The following is an 18,511-nucleotide window of genomic DNA, read 5'->3' as shown; positions in this document are numbered from 1 at the left end:
ACAAGGTAATAATCATATTCAAACTTTGGTTCAATTTCTATAACTATAACAATCTTATTTCAAGTGATGATCTTACTTGAACTTGTTTTCGTGTCATGATTTTGCTTCAAGAACTTTGAGCCATCCAAGGATCCATTGAAGCTAGATCCATTTTTCTCTTTTCCAGTAGGTTCATCCAAGGAACTTAAGGTAGTAATGATGTTCATAACATCATTCGATTCATACATATAAAGCTATCTTATTCGAAGGTTTAAACTTGTAATCACTAGAACATAGTTTAGTTAATTCTAAACTTGTTCGCAAACAAAAGTTAATCCTTCTAACTTGACTTTTAAAATCAACTAAACACATGTTCTATATCTATATGATATGCTAACTTAATGATTTAAAACCTGGAAACACGAAAAACACCGTAAAACCGGATTTACGCCGTCGTAGTAACACCGCGGGCTGTTTTGGGTTAGTTAATTAAAAACTATGATAAACTTTGATTTAAAAGTTGTTATTCTGAGAAAATGATTTTTATTATGAACATGAAACTATACCCAAAAATTATGGTTAAACTCAAAGTGGAAGTATGTTTTCTAAAATGGTCATCTAGACGTCGTTCTTTCGACTGAAATGACTACCTTTACAAAAACGACTTGTAACTTATTTTTCCGACTAGAAACCTATACTTTTTTTGTTTAGATTCATAAAATAGAGTTCAATTTGAAACCATAGCAATTTGATTCACTCAAAACGGATTTAAAATGAAGAAGTTATGGGTAAAACAAGATTGGAAAATTTTTCTCATTTTAGCTACGTGAAAATTGGTAACAAATCTATTCCAACCATAACTTAATCAACTTGTATTATATATTATGTAATCTTGAGATACCATAGACACGTATACAATGTTTCGACCTATCATGTCGACACATCTATATATATTTCGGAACAACCATAGACACTCTATATGTGAATGTTGGAGTTAGCTATACAGGGTTGAGGTTGATTCCAAAATATATATAGTTTGAGTTGTGATCAATACTGAGATACGTATACACTGGGTCGTGGATTGATTCAAGATAATATTTATCGATTTATTTCTGTACATCTAACTGTGGACAACTAGTTGTAGGTTACTAACGAGGACAGCTGACTTAATAAACTTAAAACATCAAAATATATTAAAAGTGTTGTAAATATATTTTGAACATACTTTGATATATATGTATATATTGTTATAGGTTCGTGAATCAACCAGTGGCCAAGTCTTACTTCCCGACGAAGTAAAAATCTGTGAAAGTGAGTTATAGTCCCACTTTTAAAATCTAATATTTTTGGGATGAGAATACATGCAGGTTTTATAAATGATTTACAAAATAGACACAAGTACGTGAAACTACATTCTATGGTTGAATTATCGAAATCGAATATGCCCCTTTTTATTAAGTCTGGTAATCTAAGAATTAGGGAACAGACACCCTAATTGACGCGAATCCTAAAGATAGATCTATTGGGCCTAACAAACCCCATCCAAAGTACCGGATGCTTTAGTACTTCGAAATTTATATCATATCCGAAGGGTATCCCGGAATGATGGGGATATTCTTATATATGCATCTTGTTATTGTCGGTTACCAGGTGTTCACCATATGAATGATTTTTATCTCTATGTATGGGATGTGTATTGAAATATGAAATCTTGTGGTCTATTGTTACGATTTGATATATATAGGTTAAACCTATAACTCACCAACATTTTTGTTGACGTTTTAAGCATGTTTATTCTCAGGTGATTATTAAGAGCTTCCGCTGTCGCATACTTAAATAAGGACAAGATTTGGAGTCCATGCTTGTATGATATTGTGTAAAAACTGCATTCAAGAAACTTATTTTGTTGTAACATATTTGTATTGTAAACCATTATGTAATGGTCGTGTGTAAACAGGATATTTTAGATTATCATTATTTGATAATCTACGTAAAGCTTTTTAAACCTTTATTGATGAAATAAAGGTTATGGTTTGTTTAAAAATGAATGCAGTCTTTGAAAAACGTCTCATATAGAGGTCAAAACCTCGCAACGAAATCAATTAATATGGAACGTTTTTAATCAATAAGAACGGGACATTTCAGTTGGTATCAGAGCGTTGGTCTTAGAGAACCAGAAAATTTGCATTAGTGTGTCTTATCGAGTTTGTTAGGATGCATTAGTGAGTCTGGACTTCGACCGTGTTTTCTTTAAAAATGATTGCTTAACATTTTTGTTGGAAACTATATATTTTTAACATATGAATATTATGTGATATATTAATCTCTTAACGTGTTTGATATTATGTGATAGATGTCTACCCCTAGAACAAGTCCCATTGACTCACCTAATAATAATGAAGAGTCAAATGTAAATTGGAATGATTTGTGGACTGATTCACAAGTTCCCGAAGAGGAACCGGAAGAAGAGTCGGAACCAGAAGAAGAATCGGAACCGGAAGAAGAATCGGAACCAGATGAAGAAATAGAACCGGTGGGGGAAATAATAAAACGGTTAAGTAAAAGAAAATCCTCAACCAACCGACCAAAGTTAATTATGGTCAATGGTGTTTCCGCCAAGGAAGCAAAATATTGGGAGGATTACCAATTCTCCGATGAATCGGATTCCGACGAGAATTCTGATGATGTTATAGAAATTACCCCAACTGAATTTAAAAAGGCAAAAGAAAATAATAAGGGAAAGGGCATAAAAATAGAGAAATCTAATTCCAACCCCGATGAACTTTATATGTATCGTCAACCCCCGAAGTCCTTAAGTTGTAACAATGACCCGGGAACCTCTAAACCACCAGGTTTTTCTAAACCAATGTGGATCACGACGGCTCGTATTAGGGGAACATCATATATCCCTAGAAACTTGGCAAAACGAACCAAAACCGAAGAAGAAGAAATGAGCGAGTCAGAATAAGATAGTTGTATTCGTGTGGTGTAATATATGTAATATAGTGTTCGTATGCTTTATGATATATGTAAAAATTGCTTGTATTAATAAGTATTTTTTTATGAATCTAACTCTTGTCTATTTTACAGTTTAAAAACACAAAATGGATAGACAACCTAATATTTTAAGAGACCTACCCGGAGACATGATTGATGAAATCTTGTCTAGAGTCGGACAGAATTCCTCGGCACAACTATTTAAGGCGAGATCAGTTTGTAAGACATTCGAAGAACGTTCCAAGAATGTCTTGGTTTATAAGAGACTTTCGTTTGAAAGATGGGGGATATCACATTGGGAAACCCATAAGTTACGATGTGTTTACTTTGACGCATATATTGCGGGGAACCCAAATGCTATTTTACGCAACGGGTTAAGAAATTATTTTGACTCAATATATCCGAATATTGGACTTCGTGATTTAGAAAAAGCGGCTAACATGCAACATAAAGAAGCATGTTTTGCTTACGGATTAGTAATGTTCGCTTCTCACCAAAGTGAGAACAAGAACATCGGGCTACAACTATTAAACAAAACGTTTCCACAAGTGACGGAGTCGGTAATTGGGGTAAGAAATGAGGTTTTTAGATTATTACGGGACTGTTGGACATTACGTAACCCTCGTCCCTTTGACGACGCTACAACACGCTGTCTTATCAACGGCCATAACGGTTATGTTGCACAAGACCAAGGATGGGAAGTAGTCCTAGTAAAACCAGAATGCATGACTTGTTTCTGGACGTATGAATTACGTGTCTTTATTGCCTTTGCTGAACGACTTGTGTACTAGCTAGAATTATCTTCACAACTATCTTGTATCAAAGTTATTGTGTGCTATATTTCATGCTTTATGTAAAATAAGCGGTATTGTAAGTTTGTAAAATATTGTATAAAAGTTTGAACGCGAAATATTATTATAATCAGTTTTTCATATAAAATTGTAGTAGTTGAATTGTATATTAGCTACTAAGTATGAACTTAACGGGTAGGTACTACCCGAATTTAAACTTATAAAACGCTAATATGAAGAAAAAGCTTTTATAAATGAGTTCATATTATGCTACGAAATACTATTAACTACTCTTAATATTCTGTATGATTAACTTGTTCCATTTAACTATTTTGAAGGAAATGGCACCGACTACTCGACACACCGTGAATATGAATGAAGAGGAATTCCGTACTTTTCTAGCTTCAAACATAGCCGCAGTACAGGCTGCGCTATATACCAACAATAACCTTGGATCTAGCAGTACAGGAAATCGTGTAGGATGCACCTACAAAGAATTCACTGCCTGCAAACCTTTGGAATTTGATGGAACCGAAGGACCGATCGGATTGAAACGGTGGACCGAGAAGGTCGAATCGGTGTTTGCCATAAGTAAGTGTACTGAAGAGGACAAAGTAAAGTACGCTACGCATACCTTCACAGGTTCTGCGTTAACATGGTGGAATACCTATCTAGAGCAAGTGGGACAAGACGATGCGTACGCACTACCGTGGTCAGCATTCAAGCACTTGATGAACGAGAAGTACCGTCCCAGAACCGAGGTCAATAAGCTCAAGACAGAACTTAGAGGGTTACGAACCCAAGGATTTGATATTACCACGTACGAAAGACGATTCACAGAATTGTGCCTATTGTGTCCGGGAGCATTCGAAGATGAGGAAGAGAAGATCGACGCGTTTGTGAAAGGATTACCGGAAAGAATCCAAGAAGATATAAGTTCACACGAGCCCGCCTCCATACAACAGGCATGTAGAATGGCTCACAAACTCGTGAACCAAATTGAAGAAAGAATTAAAGAACAGACTGCTGAAGAGGCCAATTTGAAGCAAGTCAAAAGAAAGTGGGAGGAAAACGGTGATAAGAATCACCAATACAACAGCAACAGCAATTACAACAATAATCGCAACAATTATCCCAACAATCGCAACATCAATCGCAACTACAACAAACGGCCCAACAACAACAACAACAACAACAACAACAGCAACTACAACAATCATCCCAACAACAATAATAACCGCAACAACAACAACAACAATCAGAAGCAGCTATGCCAAAGGTGTGAAAAGAATCACTCGGGGTTCTGCACCAAATTTTGCAACAAGTGTAAAAGAAATGGTCATAGCGCGGCGAAGTGTGAGGTCTACGGACCAGGGGTTAATAGAACGAAAGGAACAAATGGTGTCGGAACGAGTAATGGCGGAGCAAGTAGTGTCGGAGCAAGTTATGCCAATGTAGTTTGTTATAAATGTGGAAAACCGGGCCACATTATTAGAAATTGCCCGAACCAGGAGAACACGAATGGACAAGGCCGTGGAAGAGTTTTCAATATTAATACGGCAGAGGCACAGGAAGACCCGGAGCTTGTTACGGGTACGTTTCTTATTGACAATAAATCTGCTTACGTTTTATTTGATTCGGGTGCGGATAGAAGCTATATGAGTAGAGATTTTTGTGCTAAATTAAGTTGTCCATTGACGCCTTTGGATAGTAAATTTTTACTCGAATTAGCAAATGGTAAATTAATTTCAGCAGATAATATATGTCGGAATCGAGAAATTAAACTGGTTAGTGAAACATTTAAGATTGATTTGATACCAGTAGAGTTAGGGAGTTTTGATGTGATAATCGGTATGGACTGGTTGAAAGAAGTGAAAGCGGAGATCGTTTGTTACAAAAATGCAATTCGCATTATACGAGAAAAAGGAAAACCCTTAATGGTGTACGGAGAAAAGGGCAACACGAAGCTACATCTTATTAGTAATTTGAAAGCACAAAAACTAATAAGAAAAGGTTGCTATGCTGTTCTAGCACACGTCGAGAAAGTACAAACTGAAGAAAAGAGCATCAATGATGTTCCCGTCGCAAAAGAATTTCCTGATGTATTTCCGAAAGAATTACCGGGATTACCCCCACATCGATCCGTTGAATTTCAAATAGATCTTGTACCAGGAGCTGCACCAATAGCTCGTGCTCCTTACAGACTCGCACCCAGCGAGATGAAAGAACTACAAAGCCAATTACAAGAACTTTTAGAGCGTGGTTTCATTCGACCAAGCACATCACCGTGGGGAGCTCCTGTTTTGTTTGTCAAGAAGAAAGATGGTACATTCAGGTTGTGTATCGACTACCGAGAGTTGAACAAACTTACCATCAAGAACCGCTACCCACTACCGAGAATCGATGACTTATTTGATCAACTACAAGGCTCGTCTGTTTATTCAAAGATTGACTTACGTTCCGGGTATCATCAAATGCGGGTGAAAGAAGATGATATTCCAAAGACTGCTTTCAGAACACGTTACGGTCATTACGAGTTTATGGTCATGCCGTTTGGTTTAACTAATGCACCAGCTGTGTTCATGGACCTTATGAACCGAGTGTGTGGACCATACCTTGACAAGTTTGTCATTGTTTTCATTGATGACATACTTATTTACTCAAAGAATGACCAAGAACACGGTGAACATTTGAGAAAGGTGTTAGAAGTATTGAGGAAGGAAGAATTGTACGCTAAGTTTTCAAAGTGTGCATTTTGGTTGGAAGAAGTTCAATTCCTCGGTCACATAGTGAACAAAGAAGGTATTAAGGTGGATCCGGCAAAGATAGAAACTGTTGAAAAGTGGGAAACCCCGAAAACTCCGAAACACATACGCCAATTTTTAGGACTAGCTGGTTACTACAGAAGGTTCATCCAAGACTTTTCCAGAATAGCAAAACCCTTGACTGCATTAACGCATAAAGGGAAGAAATTTGAATGGAATGATGAACAAGAGAAAGCGTTTCAGTTATTGAAGAAAAAGCTAACTACGGCACCTATATTGTCATTGCCTGAAGGGAATGATGATTTTGTGATTTATTGTGATGCATCAAAGCAAAGTCTCGGTTGTGTATTAATGCAACGAACGAAGGTGATTGCTTATGCGTCTAGACAATTGAAGATTCACGAACAAAATTATACGACGCATGATTTGGAATTAGGCGCAGTTGTTTTTGCATTAAAGACTTGGAGGCACTACTTATATGGGGTCAAAAGTATTATATATACCGACCACAAAAGTCTTCAACACATATTTAATCAGAAACAACTGAATATGAGGCAGCGTAGGTGGATTGAATTATTGAATGATTACGACTTTGAGATTCGTTACCACCCGGGGAAGGCAAATGTGGTAGCCGATGCCTTGAGCAGGAAGGACAGAGAACCCATTCGAGTAAAATCTATGAATATAATGATTCATAATAACCTTACTACTCAAATAAAGGAGGCGCAACAAGGAGTTTTAAAAGAGGGAAATTTAAAGGATGAAATACCCAAAGGATCGGAGAAGCATCTTAATATTCGGGAAGACGGAACCCGGTATAGGGCTGAAAGGATTTGGGTACCAAAATTTGGAGATATGAGAGAAATGGTACTTAGAGAAGCTCATAAAACCAGATACTCAATACATCCTGGAACGGGGAAGATGTACAAGGATCTCAAGAAACATTTTTGGTGGCCGGGTATGAAAGCCGATGTTGCTAAATGCGTAGGAGAATGTTTGACGTGTTCTAAGGTCAAAGCTGAGCATCAGAAACCATCAGGTCTACTTCAACAACCCGAAATCCCGGAATGGAAATGGGAAAACATTACCATGGATTTCATCACTAAATTGCCAAGGACTGCAAGTGGTTTTGATACTATTTGGGTAATAGTTGATCGTCTCACCAAATCAGCACACTTCCTACCAATAAGAGAAGATGACAAGATGGAGAAGTTAGCACGACTGTATTTGAAGGAAGTCGTCTCCAGACATGGAATACCAATCTCTATTATCTCTGATAGGGATGGCAGATTTATTTCAAGATTCTGGCAGACATTACAGCAAGCATTAGGAACTCGTCTAGACATGAGTACTGCCTATCATCCACAAACTGATGGGCAGAGCGAAAGGACGATACAAACGCTTGAAGACATGCTACGAGCATGTGTTATTGATTTCGGAAACAGTTGGGATCGACATCTACCGTTAGCAGAATTTTCCTACAACAACAGCTACCATTCAAGCATTGAGATGGCGCCGTTTGAAGCACTTTATGGTAGAAAGTGCAGGTCTCCGATTTGTTGGAGTGAGGTGGGGGATAGACAGATTACGGGTCCGGAGATTATACAAGAAACTACCGAGAAGATCATCCAAATTCAACAACGGTTGAAAACCGCCCAAAGTCGACAAAAGAGCTACGCTGACATTAAAAGAAAAGATATAGAATTTGAAATTGGAGAGATGGTCATGCTTAAAGTTTCACCTTGGAAAGGCATTGTTCGATTTGGTAAACGAGGGAAATTAAATCCAAGGTATATTGGACCATTCAAGATTATTGATCGTGTCGGACCAGTAGCTTACCGACTTGAGTTACCTCAACAACTCGCGGCTGTACATAACACTTTCCACGTCTCGAATTTGAAGAAATGTTTTGCTAAAGAAGATCTCACTATTCCGTTAGATGAAATCCAAATCAACGAAAAACTCCAATTCATCGAAGAACCCGTCGAAATAATGGATCGTGAGGTTAAAAGACTTAAGCAAAACAAGATACCAATTGTTAAGGTTCGATGGAATGCTCGTAGAGGACCCGAGTTCACCTGGGAGCGTGAAGATCAGATGAAGAAGAAATACCCACATCTATTTCCAGAAGATTCGTCAACACCTTCAACAGCTTAAAATTTCGGGACGAAATTTATTTAACGGGTCGGTACTGTAGTGACCCGAACTTTTCCATGTTTATATATATTAATTGAGATTGATATTTACATGATTAAATGTTTCCAACATGTTAAGCAATCAAACTTGTTAAGACTTGATTAATTGAAATAGGTTTCATATAGACAATTGACCACCCAAGTTGACCGGTGATTCACGAACGTTAAAACTTGTAAAAAACTATATGATGACATATATATGGTTATATATATATAGTTAACATGATATTATGATAAGTAAACATATCATTAATTATATTAACAATGAACTACATATGTAAAAACAAGACTACTAACTTAATGATTTTGAAACGAGACATATATGTAACGTTTATCGTTGTAACGACATTTAATGTATATATATCATATTAAGAGATATTCGTACATCATAATATCATGATAATATAATAATTTAAAATCTCTTTTGATATTATAAACATTGGGTTAACAACATTTAACAAGATCGTTAACCTAAAGGTTTCAAAACAACACTTACATGTAACGACTAACGATGACTTAACGACTCAGTTAAAATGTATATACATGTAGTGTTTTAATATGTATTTATACACTTTTGAAAGACTTCAATACACTTATCAAAATACTTCTACTTAACAAAAATGCTTACAATTACATTCTCGTTCAGTTTCATCAACAATTCTACTCGTATGCACCCGTATTCGTACTCGTACAATACACAGCTTTTAGATGTATGTACTATTGGTATATACACTCCAATGATCAGCTCTTAGCAGCCCATGTGAGTCACCTAACACATGTGGGAACCATCATTTGGCAACTAGCATGAAATATCTCATAAGATTACAAAAATATGAGTAATCATTCATGACTTATTTACATGAAAACAAAATTACATATCCTTTATATCTAATCCATACACCAACGACCAAAAACACCTACAAACACTTTCATTCTTCAATTTTCTTCATCTAATTGAACTCTCTCAAGTTCTATCTTCAAGTTCTAAGTGTTCTTCATAAATTTCAAAAGTTCTAGTTTCATAAAATCAAGAATACTTTCAAGTTTGCTAGCTCACTTCCAATCTTGTAAGGTGATCATCCAACCTCAAGAAATCTTTGTTTCTTACAGTAGGTTATCATTCTAATACAAGGTAATAATCATATTCAAACTTTGGTTCAATTTCTATAACTATAACAATCTTATTTCAAGTGATGATCTTACTTGAACTTGTTTTCGTGTCATGATTTTGCTTCAAGAACTTTGAGCCATCCAAGGATCCATTGAAGCTAGATCCATTTTTCCCTTTTCCAGTAGGTTCATCCAAGGAACTTAAGGTAGTAATGATGTTCATAACATCATTCGATTCATACATATAAAGCTATCTTATTCGAAGGTTTAAACTTGTAATCACTAGAACATAGTTTAGTTAATTCTAAACTTGTTCGCAAACAAAAGTTAATCCTTCTAACTTGACTTTTAAAATCAACTAAACACATGTTCTATATCTATATGATATGCTAACTTAATGATTTAAAACCTGGAAACACGAAAAACACCGTAAAACCGGATTTACGCCGTCGTAGTAACACCGCGGGCTGTTTTGGGTTAGTTAATTAAAAACTATGATAAACTTTGATTTAAAAGTTGTTATTCTGAGAAAATGATTTTTATTATGAACATGAAACTATACCCAAAAATTATGGTTAAACTCAAAGTGGAAGTATGTTTTCTAAAATGGTCATCTAGACGTCGTTCTTTCGACTGAAATGACTACCTTTACAAAAACGACTTGTAACTTATTTTTCCGACTAGAAACCTATACTTTTTTTGTTTAGATTCATAAAATAGAGTTCAATTTGAAACCATAGCAATTTGATTCACTCAAAACGGATTTAAAATGAAGAAGTTATGGGTAAAACAAGATTGGAAAATTTTTCTCATTTTAGCTACGTGAAAATTGGTAACAAATCTATTCCAACCATAACTTAATCAACTTGTATTATATATTATGTAATCTTGAGATACCATAGACACGTATACAATGTTTCGACCTATCATGTCGACACATCTATATATATTTCGGAACAACCATAGACACTCTATATGTGAATGTTGGAGTTAGCTATACAGGGTTGAGGTTGATTCCAAAATATATATAGTTTGAGTTGTGATCAATACTGAGATACGTATACACTGGGTCGTGGATTGATTCAAGATAATATTTATCGATTTATTTCTGTACATCTAACTGTGGACAACTAGTTGTAGGTTACTAACGAGGACAGCTGACTTAATAAACTTAAAACATCAAAATATATTAAAAGTGTTGTAAATATATTTTGAACATACTTTGATATATATGTATATATTGTTATAGGTTCGTGAATCAACCAGTGGCCAAGTCTTACTTCCCGACGAAGTAAAAATCTGTGAAAGTGAGTTATTGTCCCACTTTTAAAATCTAATATTTTTGGGATGAGAATACATGCAGGTTTTATAAATGATTTACAAAATAGACACAAGTACGTGAAACTACATTCTATGGTTGAATTATCGAAATCGAATATGCCCCTTTTTATTAAGTCTGGTAATCTAAGAATTAGGGAACAGACACCCTAATTGACGCGAATCCTAAAGATAGATCTATTGGGCCTAACAAACCCCATCCAAAGTACCGGATGCTTTAGTACTTCGAAATTTATATCATATCCGAAGGGTATCCCGGAATGATGGGGATATTCTTATATATGCATCTTGTTATTGTCGGTTACCAGGTGTTCACCATATGAATGATTTTTATCTCTATGTATGGGATGTGTATTGAAATATGAAATCTTGTGGCCTATTGTTACGATTTGATATATATAGGTTAAACCTATAACTCACCAACATTTTTGTTGACGTTTTAAGCATGTTTATTCTCAGGTGATTATTAAGAGCTTCCGCTGTCGCATACTTAAATAAGGACAAGATTTGGAGTCCATGCTTGTATGATATTGTGTAAAAACTGCATTCAAGAAACTTATTTTGTTGTAACATATTTGTATTGTAAACCATTATGTAATGGTCGTGTGTAAACAGGATATTTTAGATTATCATTATTTGATAATCTACGTAAAGCTTTTTAAACCTTTATTGATGAAATAAAGGTTATGGTTTGTTTAAAAATGAATGCAGTCTTTGAAAAACGTCTCATATAGAGGTCAAAACCTCGCAACGAAATCAATTAATATGGAACGTTTTTAATCAATAAGAACGGGACATTTCATTTATATCTTCCCTTATATTTCAAAGCCCATGCTTTTGTCTTCTATAATCATTGACATTCATAGTTAATGCTCCCTTCTATTTGCTGCGATTTATACTCCAATTTCTATTTTGGAGTTTTGTCCTTTCGTTTCTTCTTCTTGCGATTAAGCAACGTTTGTAATGGTCCAGTATTCGCTGATATGAATTTCAGAATGAACATAGTTAATGTTCTAAGAAGGAAATGGTAATGGCACGATCTTGATTTGTTAATTTACCAGAATACCCTGAAAAGACCGAATCATCAAGAAAATATATTCTTGATATTTTTAGAGATTAAATAGAATACAAGAGTCGTTTAACATGGAACATGATGACAGCATGGTCTGTGAATCGTCATGTCCCATTAGAAACTCAGCATGACTTACTGTAATATAACCACGTTGATCAAGTGTCATTATATTATACTAACTCATGCTTCAGTTCCCAACACTACTTCAAAACATTCATAATTTAAACTCGAAAGTTTATAGAATATAGAAACTAATAGTTTCTTATATGATGTAACACTGATAGCGCAAAGAGATAAATGACTTCAGATAAGATTAGTTGTGGAAATATCTTTAGAAATATCGCGGATATTTATAATGAAAGATATGATAATATCTTAGAATTTCTAATATTGATGGATGATGATGAAGATTTGTCTGTAAAGGTTTAGAATAAAGAGTAAGGTATTCGTTAATGACTTTAGCAGGCACTGAATCATTTGGATTCTTTGAAGTCATATTTAGTCTTTGTGATTTATCCACAGCCTCCTTCATAGCCTGTTCAATCCATTTTCCAGTTCCAAACCTTCTCTTTTTCTCAGCTTTACCACCTTACTATTCTTTGTCATCAAACTTTTTACTGTTAAGATCGTTTACAATTTTTGATGCTTCGTCAGCATTTCAAGAACTAGTTTGCAGTTCAAAATATTTTTCAGAACTTCACATTCAAAGTATGTAAGTCCAGGAGATAGACGTTTTACATACACATATAACTGTTGGCATAGACATGCTGCGAGATTTCAAAATACTGGTTACTGTATTCCGATGATTCGTATGACAATTCTCGTTACAAGATGCGAATGAGTAAATGATGTGATTTCAATAAATATAATGATTTTTCGAAAATTCAAAGATAATTGAAGTTGTTGGTAAGTTTATTGCTAAGGTGGCGAGATATGAAAGGTCCCCAGTAATGATGACGAAAGGGCAACGTATCTATCGAGGTTATAATAAGACTAGTCCGACTGAAAAGTTGAAGTTGACTTGATGGAGCTGTGACAAAACTGTCTACTTTGAAAAGGAATTGAAAAGTCATTTTAGCTAATAAATGCCAAAGGGTCTGACATGGATACGCATCGAACTATGACTTTGGCTTCGAGAGCTTTTTAGGTACATAAATGTGGGTAATATTTGGTTGGATCATCATCTCGATTGTTCATTGGTTAAAGTATCTTCGAAAACTTCGGAGAGTTTGAACACAGTTTGTAATAGTTAATATACATATGATGTTCTAACACAGTTTTGAAGTCAAAGTATAGCTTTGAAAGATATAGGAATCTAAGAGTGATGTCTTCTGTTAAATCATGACTTGGATTTTGATTTGTCAAAATCAGAATGCGTAATCAAATTTGGGTGAGAATGGTTGTTTTGATTACTATACAAGAATGTATATTGCTGTGAGATTTTGGGAGTATAGTTGATGATTTGCTTAATCAGATTCGAAAAATGTAACATATTAATTGTGAATTTATATATCTCTCGGGTATTACCTACCCATAAATTATTTTTTTTCACAATTAATATTTTGTACAACAGAGTATTATTACAGTCTTTATGAAAATATATATGTGCATATTTTCTTCAGATGTAACATAGATTTAAGGAGTTAATATTAAATTAAACTCATTTGATTTACGGTTGAAACTAGAACTAAATAATCCCTAAAGACTTTAGAAATTACATAACTTTTACGGAGTATTTATTCAATAAAATTGAAATTATGAATTAATACTTCGTTATTTGTTGGTGTTTGTAACCCTTGCACCATATTCTCTAAAGCCACTACTCGAGCGCGAAGCGCGTTGACTTCTTCTATTACACCGGGGTGATTGTCGGTTCGGACGAGCGGATAAATAAAATCTAGAATTTGATGTAGTATATAATTGTGACGAGATACTCTGGAAATGAGAGAGAAAATGGTGTTTCGGACCGGTTCTCCGGTAAGTGCTTTCAAGTTCATCACCAAGAGGGCAATGTGGTGGATGGAAGAGATCACCTTCTTCTTGTCTCCAATTATTGAGGAGGCTACGAACCTATCCCCAATTCATCCAGAATAGATGATGGCTAATTGGTTGGTCCATTCTGGTCACACTGCTTTCGGAGCTTGAGTGGGATTCCATATCGAAATTCGAGAGACTTGAACCAATGACGAATTCCATTTCGTTCGATTGAATAAAGGATTTTTTGATATGAAATGATTTTTCAGCTATCGGGTGGTATTCTAATTACATAGAATATCTATATATATAGCGCAAAAGATTTCGTAGATTACAGAGGAATTTACGGGATATGTCAGGCAAAGTTTACAGTAACAGATACGCTAAGATATGGATTAGCAGATACGCTAAGATATGAATTTTGTCTATACACTCTTCATGCAATCAATGCAGTAAGACGTGTCTAGACTAAGAATGATAAGCAGGCACTTTCCGACAAAAATGATAAGCAAAACTTTTGACATGCAGACACGGTCGAAGTCCAAGCTCACTAATGCATCCTAACGACTATCAGTTAGACACACTAATGCAGACCTGGTTCGCTAAGACCACCGCTCTGATACCAACTGAAAGGACTCGTTCATATACATTATAAACGATTCACAATAGTTGATTACATCGCGAGGTATTTGACCTCTATATGATACATTTTACAAACATTTCATTCGTTTTTAAAAGACAAACTTTCTTTACAACGAAAGTTGACGGCATGTGTAGTGACCCGAACTTTTCCATGTTTATATATATTAATTGAGATTGATATTTACATGATTAAATGTTTCCAACATGTTAAGCAATCAAACTTGTTAAGACTTGATTAATTGAAATATGTTTCATATAGACAATTGACCACCCAAGTTGACCGGTGATTCACGAACGTTAAAACTTGTAAAAACTATATGATGACATATATATGGATATATATATAGTTAACATGATACTATGATAAGTAAACATATCATTAAGTATATTAACAATGAACTACATATGTAAAAACAAGACTACTAACTTAATGATTTTTAAACGAGACATATATGTAACGATTATCGTTGTAAAGACATTTAATGTATATATATATCATATTAAGAGATATTCATACATGATAATATCATGATGATATAATAATTTAAAATCTCATTTGATATTATAAACATTGGGTTAACAACATTTAACAAGATCGTTAACCTAAAGGTTTCAAAACAACACTTACATGTAACGACTCAGTTAAAATGTATATACATGTAGTGTTTTAATATGTATTTATACACTTTTGAAAGACTTCAATACACTTATAAAAATACTTCTACTTAACAAAAATGCTTACAATTACATCCTCGTTCAGTTTCATCAACAATTCTACTCGTATGCACCCGTATTCGTACTCGTACAATACACAGCTTTTAAATGCATGTACTATTGGTATATACACTCCAATGATCAGCTCTTAGCAGCCCATGTGAGTCATCTAACACATGTGGAAACCATCATTTGGCAACTAGCATGAAATATCTCATAAAATTACAAAAATATGAGTAATCATTCATGACTTATTTACATGAAAACAAAATTACATATCCTTTATATCTAATCCATACACCAATGACCAAAAACACCTACAAATGATTTCATTCTTCAATTTTATTCATCTAATTGATCTCTCTCAAGTTCTATCTTCAAGTTCTAAGTGTTCTTCATAAATTCTACAAGTTCTAGTTACATAAAATCAAGAATACTTTCAAGTTTGCTAGCTCACTTCCAATCTTGTAAGGTGATCATCCAACCTCAAGAAATCTTTGTTTATTACAGTAGGTTATCATTCTAATACAAGGTAATAATCATATTCAAACTTTGGTTCAATTTCTATAACTATAACAATCTTATTTTAAATGATGATCTTACTTGAACTTGTTTTCGTGTCATGATTCTGCTTCAAGAACTTCGAGCCATCCAAGGATCCGTTGAAGCTAGATCCATTTTTCTCTTTTCCAGTAGGTTTATCCAAGGAACTTAAGGTAGTAATGATGTTCATAACATCATTCAATTCATACATATAAAGCTATCTTATTCGAAGGTTTAAACTTGTAATCACTAGAACATAGTTTAGTTAATTCTAAACTTGTTCGCAAACAAAAGTTAATCCTTCTAACTTGACTTTTAAAATCAACTAAACACATGTTCTATATCTATATGATATGCTAACTTAATGATTTAAAACCTGGAAACACGAAAAACACCGTAAAATCGGATTTACGCCGTCGTAGTAACACCGCGGGCTGTTTTGGGTTAGTTAATTAAAAACTATGATAAACTTTGATTTAAAAGTTGTTATTCTGAGAAAATGATTTTTATTATGAACATGAAACTATATCCAAAAATTATGGTTAAACTCAAAGTGGAAGTATGTTTTCTAAAATGGTCATCTAGACGTCGTTCTTTCGACTGAAATGACTACCTTTACAAAAATGACTTATAACTTATTTTTACAACTATAAAACTATACTTTTTCTGTTTTGATTCATAAAATAGAGTTCAATATGAAACCATAGCAATTTGATTCACTCAAAACGGATTTAAAATGAAGAAGTTATGGGTAAAACAAGATTGGATAATTTTTCTCATTTTAGCTACGTGAAAATTGGTAACAAATCTATTCCAATCATAACTTAATCAACTTGTATTGTATATTATGTAATCTTGAGATACCATAGACACTTATACAATGTTTCGACCTATCATGTCGACACATCTATATATATTTCGGAACAACCATAGACACTCTATATGTGAATGTTGGAGTTAGCTATACAGGGTTGAGGTTGATTCCAAAATATATATAGTTTGAGTTGTGATCAATACTGAGATACGTATACACTGGGTTGTGGATTGATTCAAGATAATATTTATCGATTTATTTCTGTACATCTAACTGTGGACAACTAGTTGTAGGTTACTAACGAGGACAGCTGACTTAATAAACTAAAAACATCAAAATATATTAAAAGTGTTGTAAATATATTTTGAACATACTTTGATATATGTATATATTGTTATAGGTTCGTGAATCAACCAGTGGCCAAGTCTTACTTCCCGACGAAGTAAAAATCTGTGAAAGTGAGTTATAGTCCCACTTTTAAAATCTAATATTTTTGGGATGAGAATACATGCAGGTTTTATAAATGATTTACAAAATAGACACAAGTACGTGAAACTACATTCTATGGTTGAATTATCGAAATCGAATATGCCCCTTTTTATTAAGTCTGGTAATCTAAGAATTAGGGAACAGACACCCTAATTGACGCGAATCCTAAAGATAGATCTATTGGGCCTAACAAACCCCATCCAAAGTACCAGATGCTTTAGTACTTCGAAATTTATATCATATCCGAAGGGTGTCCCGGAATGATGGGGATATTCTTATATATGCATCTTGTTAATGTCGGTTACCAGGTGTTCACCATATGAATGATTTTTATCTCTATGTATGGGATGTGTATTGAAATATGAAATCTTGTGGTCTATTATTATGATTTGATATATATAGGTTAAACCTATAACTCACCAACATTTTTGTTGACGTTTTAAGCATGTTTATTCTCAGGTGATTATTAAGAGCTTCCGCTGTCGCATACTTAAATAAGGACGAGATTTGGAGTCCATGCTTGTATGATATTGTGTAAAAACTACATTCAAGAAACTTATTTTGTTGTAACATATTTGTATTGTAAACCAATATGTAATGGTCGTGTGTAAACAGGATATTTTAGATTATCATTATTTGATAATCTACGTAAAGCTTTTTAAACCTTTATTGATGAAATAAAGGTTATGGTTTGTTTTAAAATGAATGCAGTCTTTGAAAAACGTCTCATATAGAGGTCAAAACCTCGCAACGAAATCAATTAATATGGAACGTTTTTAATCAATAAGAACGGGACATTTCAGTTGGTATCCGAACGTTGGTCTTAGAGAACCAGAATTTTACATTAGTGTGTCTTATCGAGTTTGTTAGGATGCATTAGTAAGTCTGGACTTCGACCATGTTTACTTGAAAAATGATTGCTTAACAAATTTTGTTGGAAACTATATATTTTTAACATGTGAATATTATGTGATATATTAATCTCTTAACGCGTTTGATATTATGTGATAGATGTCTACCTCTAGAACAAGTCCCATTGACTCACCTAATAATAATGAAGAGTCAAATGTAAATTGGAATGATTCGTG

This window comes from Rutidosis leptorrhynchoides, chromosome 2 (genome assembly GCF_046630445.1).
Source record: "Rutidosis leptorrhynchoides isolate AG116_Rl617_1_P2 chromosome 2, CSIRO_AGI_Rlap_v1, whole genome shotgun sequence".
Lineage (NCBI taxonomy): Eukaryota > Viridiplantae > Streptophyta > Magnoliopsida > Asterales > Asteraceae > Rutidosis > Rutidosis leptorrhynchoides.
Note: the sequence above shows the minus strand (reverse complement) of the source record.